Source organism: Medicago sativa, chromosome 6 (genome assembly GCF_051527215.1).
Source record: "Medicago sativa cultivar Bolivia chromosome 6, Bolivia_mono, whole genome shotgun sequence".
NCBI lineage: Eukaryota > Viridiplantae > Streptophyta > Magnoliopsida > Fabales > Fabaceae > Medicago > Medicago sativa.
In genome coordinates, this window is record NC_140754.1 from 97391656 (window position 1) to 97399247 (window position 7592).

General features: G+C 30.3%; 1 pseudogene; it reads right to left on the bottom strand.

Moving 5' to 3' along the window:
• Window positions 1–1490: 1490 nt before the first annotated feature.
• On the bottom strand, window positions 1491–2307 carry LOC146918701 (PRA1 family protein F2 pseudogene; annotated as a pseudogene).
• Between the last annotated feature and the right edge of the window lie 5285 nt (window positions 2308–7592).

A 7592-nucleotide genomic window follows, 5' to 3' on the forward strand; every position in this document is an offset into this window, starting at 1 on the left:
GGATCGACCAAAGACTCAAAAGGCGCTCTAGCCCAAATACAATGAACTGAAAAACAAGAGAGGGATCCGACCCAAAATGTTCCAAGTCATTTTCGACTCGTCAAGCTTTAATGGTTAACCATTGGATTTCTCCATATCGCAATGGCCTCTCATCAATTCCATAATGGCACTTTGCCAATGCCTATAAAAGGCATCATTCACCGTCAAATTAAGGTACACAATTTCTATCCTTTCAATACCTCTCACTTTTGCTTTCTATTAAATTGAGCATTAGAGTCTAACAGTACCCCACTCCGCATCTCGACGGATTGTTGCTAGACAAACCGACCTTTCAAATCACTCCAAATCACTGAGCACGAGGGAAATATCAAACATAAAGGTGGAGCTCCCACTACATGTCTTGAGCTACTATTTGAAATTACACTCCCTTTGGTCCTGGTTATAAGAAAAAAGGAAAAAAAAAAAAAAAAAAACCTTTTTTATGTTTCATTATAGACTAAATACATTAATTATTTAATAAATTTAAAAAATTGTTTTTTGCTTATAATGGTACTGAGAGGAAGTATTAGGTTATTCAGTTATCCTGTTAACCCTCGTGCCCCTTTTCTTTTTACCGATACTTTATGTTCTTCTCTACAACATTTGTGTGCTATGAAGAAAACGACAATTCTTCATCTTACAATCATCACTACACATGTCTCCACACCAATCAAATCAATTTAAATTGTTATCATTGCTATATTTAAAGAAATATTTTTATAAAATAATGGAATGAAAGATGAAGAGTGAACAATGAGATTAATAAACGCACAATGAGATAAAGTGTCAGCAAAGAGGAACGAGTACTTTCTTCACAATGCATAATGTTGTAGAGAAGAAGATAAAGTGTCAACAAAGAGAATAATAAACTCACAAAGGTTATGACACATAATTCTCCTCTTTATTTTACAGTTTTAATATTTTTAATTCTTCTCTTTAATTAGTAAGCAACATTCATAGAAGGATGAATTTGAGAAACGTTTTGGAGACATATTCATATTCTTAAGGACTAAATTATGAGCGCTCTATAAAGTCAGGGACCGTTTTAATTGTTAACATTCAACTTAGCGGAAAAGTTTAGTAACAATCATTCACGGAGGAACAAATTTGAAAAATGGTGTACATAGTCGAGGACCAAATTGAAATATTCATTATCTCTGGGACTAATTGAACACGCTCTACAAAGACTATTTTGGTGGTATACTCATTTCTTATCCTCACTTTATAAATAACATTTATGTATATATGCAAATTCCATAGTGGGCACCATCAATGGTAATTGAATTATTGTTTTTATCACAATGAATGTAAAAAACAATTTTCTTCACTATCCAAGAGACTACATTGTGAGGGATTAAAACAAGTGTGGAGAGATTAATGATAACAAAGTGAATCCAATTTGAATAATGAACATATATTATAATAATATTGATAATGAATCAACCAACCAATCAAGAAGGGAATTGACAATATATATTGATTGATCTTATATAGTAACAAGGAAATTAATACAAAAATTATAATCTAATTAAGGAGGCATGGTAAAAGAATCGGAACCAGGTTGTCTAAGAGGGACTTTGACAACTTCTCTAACACCTCTTACAATCCCTAAATCTTCATCCAACGTGAACAAATCTTCTGTTTCTCTCAACACCGCATGAATCAACACAACACCTAGGGCAAAACACATACCAACTTCCACATTATGTGTTACATCCGTTAGAACAAGTAATCCGGTGGTGATCGACAACAAAGATATAACCACATATCTCTCATCAATCTGATACCCAAAAATCACCAAAGGCGTAACTCTTAAGAAATATAAATACAACCATGCAATCATCATCACAATTAATATGATCAATGATATAGGGTGTTCTAGTAAGCTAAGGAAAATAGTAAGCAACATGGTGATAACGTAATTTGCGCGAAAATGTTTGGCGTTGGTGTTGATTCTTTGAATTGTGTCGTAGAAAGAAGATGGAAGTTTGAAATGAGAAAATTGGATCATTTCTTTCCATGGTCTTGTTACGCCTATATTGGCTTGGAAGCGCTCTTTTGCCTCTGTAACATATAATGTAAGTTTGGACTTGATGGGGTCGCTTCGGCTTCTGAGATTGTTCCATAAGTTGTCATCTTCCTCTTTTTGGTCGTTACTTCCTCTGTGGTTTGAGGTATCAAAGTATGAGAATGTTTGAATTTGTAAAAAGATAATGCATTCTATACACCATATGTTACTTACATTTTTTTAATGGATTCAAGAGTACTAAAAAATTCATTTTGTAAGATTGTGATTGCTATTACAACCATTGATGTTAGAACAAACCCAACAAACCCAAATATTGTGGATCTCTACTCTTTTTTAGGACAAGCTCTCATGTTGCATGATTCACTCCAAACACTAGTTTTTCCTTTATGAATGGGAATACACTCCAGAGGAGCATGACCTAAGTCACCAAAAGGGTCATAATTTAGGAAATCCATTCGCTCTATACTAATTTTCTTTCAAATATAAAAATAAATTGAAGACAATATACGAAAATACATGACTACAATTTATCCTAAATACTTGCAATAAATTTAAACTAGAAAAATTAGCAAAATAATTGTGCATATATATGGGTCTGCTGATTTTTGTTTGATAATTAAGATCAACAATATATTAAGCTAAAAATTGTGTAAAAATTTATTTTAAAATATCATTGAATACAATTGATATAATATCATTCCAATTGAAGTCGAAGCATAGAAGACTCGTTGATGGCGGTGTTGTTGCTCCAGACATTCCTCTTCATATGGTTGTGTAGCCTCTGCATGCTTCTCGCATTTAAATGAGTTTGAAAGATTTGTTGATGTTAATGATCAGTACTCGACTGTAATCAGTTGCGCAGAATCAAGATATATCATCTTTATGCTTCTCTGAATGACCGTAGATTCGTTGAGGGGAGTAGATACTCTGAATATTTTACCTTGTTTATTTCAATATACAAAATGCTCTTTCCGATAAACTTCTTATTTCAATATACAAAGTGCTCTTTCGGATAAACTTCTACAAGAATGTTGTTATAATAAGTGAGTTTGTTAGACTATATTCCTTGTGAGCAATTAAAGAGCAATTTACAAAGTTGATGTTTGTGTTTTAGTTGCTTGATCTACAACAAATAACACTTGTCTACGACTAATAAAAAAAAAATATGATTGAGGATACTAATCGTTGAAGGATTGATTTATTTCTTTACAATGATAAAAATACATTTTTATTTTGTTGGATGATTAAAATATATGCTTTGTAAACTATGAACTAAGGACTATGTCGGTAAAATAATAAACATTAATAAAAATTTGGGTGCAACTAAAAAACAAAAACAAAAAAACAAATTTTTTTGAAGAAAAATAAATAAATGTGTTTTATTAAATTATTATATTATAATTATTTTTTTAGAAGATATTAAAATTAATAAATTTAACTTAATGATCGGTGATAAATATTTTTCTCATGTTTCTTTCTCTTTTTTTTTTGAAAGGGGAGCACCTCTTCTCGTGTTTCTTTTATATATTAGTGACAAATATTTGTCCAATTTTCTTATATTTATTAGTAGCAATTATTAATACAATTTTTTATGTAACAGTGACAAATATTTATCCCATATTTTTATATTTATCACAAACAAAATTTTATTTGGTATTTTTTATGTAGTAACGGTTGATATATCTCATGTTTTTCTAATAGGAGTAAAATAAAATACAGTCAAAGTGAGTGAAAAAGAAGTTAGAGAAAGAGAGAACATGTGTGTGAGAGAGAGAGGTATTCTTAATTTTTTTTTTGACAACAGAGATGTATTCTTAATTAATAAAGAATGAGAAGTGCGAAAAAATGGAATGTGAAAGAGAGAAAGAGAAAAAGTTAGGGGTGAGAGAGAGATAAAGAGAGAATGTGAAGGAGAGAGGAAAATAAAATATGCAGCAGTTTAATTAAAAATAAAAAGATGTTTGTTCCAAAAAATGAGAAGAATTCAAATACGAAATATTATACTTGTTTAATGGAATAAAAATAATAAATATAGCTCTAGTTCAATTACTTTAAACAAAATCATCCTTGATTTTATTCATGTGTTAATTATTAAATTTGATTAATTTGATTATTTACGTTGTATGTAATTTTCTTAAATAGATAATTGATTGCAAACAAAATTACGTTAAAGAAACATAATAAAATATAGGTTAAATTACACCGGAGATCTTTAGGTTAAAATATATACACATATTATCATAATAGTGAAACAAAAAGAGCGGATAAGTATTTACAAAGTTTATGTCTGCACACTAGTTTGATATAATAATTATATGTATGAAACTTTATTTATTTTGTTTAAAAATATATAAAGCGTATGAAAAAAGATGGTATAATTATTTTTCAAAAAAGTAGACATGAAAGATCATTTTTGACTGTTCCTAAGAAAATTTGAACAAGAGAATTATAAAAAAAATATAACATATATCAAAGATAATATGTAAAAAAAAAATTTGATTCGCTTATTTAATAAATCAATAATTATTGTTTAGGTATGATAAATGATATGTGATAGTTTTAAAGTGTCAACACATTTGAAATGACATTTCTGATATGTGATGATTTTTCACTATAAGTTATAACTTTTGTCTTAAACAAAAATCACTAATTATTGTGTATGTTATAAATGGGATCTTTAATTTTCATGATATGATAGTATTGAACTAAATAACTCAATAAATAGATGGTGGTCATGTTGATTTCTTTACTCATGTTTTTGTAATGGTTAAGCTTATAATATGCTTGGACTCGTTACTTTGTATTGTCATGCTTATTAGATTTGCCAAGGGTTTGTTTTTATTAGGTTTCTTGTTTTAGATGAAGTGTATTTTTTGTGAATGTTAGGTGAAATTGATATGCTAGTATTGAACAAAATTACTAAATTGTGGTCATGTTTTTTACTCATGCTTTTGTGATGTTTAATCTTATTAAAAAAAATCCGAACTCATGATTTTGTTATTGTCATACTTAAATTCTATTTGTTAAGGGCATGTTTTTATGATGCTTTGACCAGTCTTTAGAAGTGTTTTTTTTTTGTTTGGGGGAATAGTGATAATCAAGAAATATTGAATTTTACATACGTTAAGTAAATATCTCTCTAATTATCTAGATTATTATCATATAATGTTAAAATCTTAATTAAATAGTACTAAATTGATTAAATTTAACAAACTAATCACATCACTAATTTTAGTTCATTTGTAAAAAAAATAATCTTATCACATGTTGTGGTATGATTGGTTTCCTCGTCGTTCTATCAGCTCCACCACCTAGAGACTGCAATTGGGGTTACTCAGGTAGACGGCGGGGCCTCCATGTTATCCTGCTCTTTATCATGTTCGAGCTCAATGTGTCTCCTTGTTATCAACGTGATTGCCACTCGTCGCTTGTCGTAGATGGGTTTCTGGATTTGATGGTAGTCTATTCATATTTGTAACTAATTCATCATCTTATTCACCCGACTACGTCATTTGGGTTCACGCCACCTCCTCCATGGGTTCTGTTGACCTTTGGTAGTTGTGTGGCATTTGTTTCTGTTTAGGTCTCTCAACAACGGTGGCTTGCCATGCCACCGTCGTTTTCTGGTTCAAAAATCCAAAAGGATATGTGGTTCTATTAAAACTTGCAAGGGTTTGTTGCTTTGGTTTTTAGCGTGTTGAACACATCCTTCGATTAAAGTTCACGTGTGTGTTTCTTTCAAATCGAGATTCTGGATTTTTTGGTGGTCGTCGTGTTGAGATCATCCCACAACTAGTACATCATGTGATTGGATGTTCAGTTTCGTAATATTCGCTTCAGCTTATTCAAAATTGGAATGGGACTAGTAGGGCATAAATTTCCATGAGTTTGCTGATAGTAAATGGTTGGTGCTTGGATTCGTTACTGTGCTAGCGGTCGGATTCAGTCGCCGCTAGGCTTGCAAGGGATGTTTGTTTGATGTTTTTTGTTACAGGGGGTTTGGGTACGTGAATATGTTTCTCTATGGCACTAGGATCATTCTCTAGCTTAAGGATGAAAAGGTTCACACGACGCTCTTTTTTACTATATCGTTTCACGCATGTATGCAGGTTTGTTGGGTAGTGCATGTGGTGTGTTTCTTTTCTTTTAAACAACAATTGTTGTAGTTGTATTATCTGTGATACCCGTTGTTGAACCAAAGTGAATTTTAGGACAATATCTTTAAGGTTTTGTGGATAACAATGTATAGAAGAGCAATTGGGTACTCTAATGTTTATTCAAGTGTGAAGGACCATAGAATAAGATTCTGACTCTGAAGTCAACAATTATGACCCTGAAAGAACACACTCTGCAGTATGTATCAAGATTTGGAGACAAGCTCTGATCTGAAGGCAGAAATTGAAGGATGAAGTCAATGGTAAACGATCTGACCATCCTTTGACCAATTTTGTCTTCTTCTGATGGAATGTCATTGTCCAAGTTTTGTAGTACATTTTGTCCTTGCTGATTAAATGAAGAACACATTCGAGAAACAAATATAAGGCTTACAAGATAAATTGGATGCAACAAATCATATTAAAAAGAAGAAAATAAATTTTGAAGTACTATTCAACAAAATTATCCTATAGAGGCAAATAATTCTAATCCAAAGAAAGATCATGAGCGCTAACAAATCTATTAAAACAACGGCTCTATTCATTTCTTCTATAAAAGGACCTTGGATATTTGAAGAAGAATGAAGAATTATACACTTTCAAACTATGCCAAAACTCTAATCAAATCTCAAGCAGAGAAACATTTTAAAAAAAAAAATCTTACAAACATTCAATCTTAGAATTTCTTAAGTGTTTAGAAATCATTTGAGCTTAATTTAGTTTACCACTAGTGTAAACAACAATCAATCTTTTGTAAACTCTGATTATAGAAATCCTCAAGAAGAGGTAGGAAATCTTAGACTTATGTGTCTAAGTAAAATATAGTCTTATGTGATTATAGTAAAAAAATATCTCTCATGTGTGAAGGGGTTGGACGTAATCCTGGATTGTGGTGTCAACCAAGATAAATAGTGTTTATTATACAAACACAAATTTTTAGTAATTGTTTAGCGACTTACATACATTAGTCTTGTGTCTAGTTTTAATAATAATCATATTAGTATATATTTCATAAATATTATCATTTTAATTAAGATATAAAAAAATTAATTGATTGATTAATGACAAACAATTATTTTGTGCATGTAATGCATCTTCAAAAGACACTATTTAATGAATTGTTTACCAAAAATAACATGAAAACAAAGAAGACAAAATTCACAAATATTTTTTTTTTTTTTTCATTTTTTAGAATGAACTAAAATAAGTTGTTTTTCTTAAAATAAGTTTTCTTTTACAAAAATAAATAAATAAAAAAGGACATGTGTCCAAATTTTAAAGTAGAAAGGTAGTTTCATAATTTTCCTGGTAATTTATTTTCTAAAGTCTATAGTAGATAGATAGATAAATTCCAGTAGATATGTTATGAC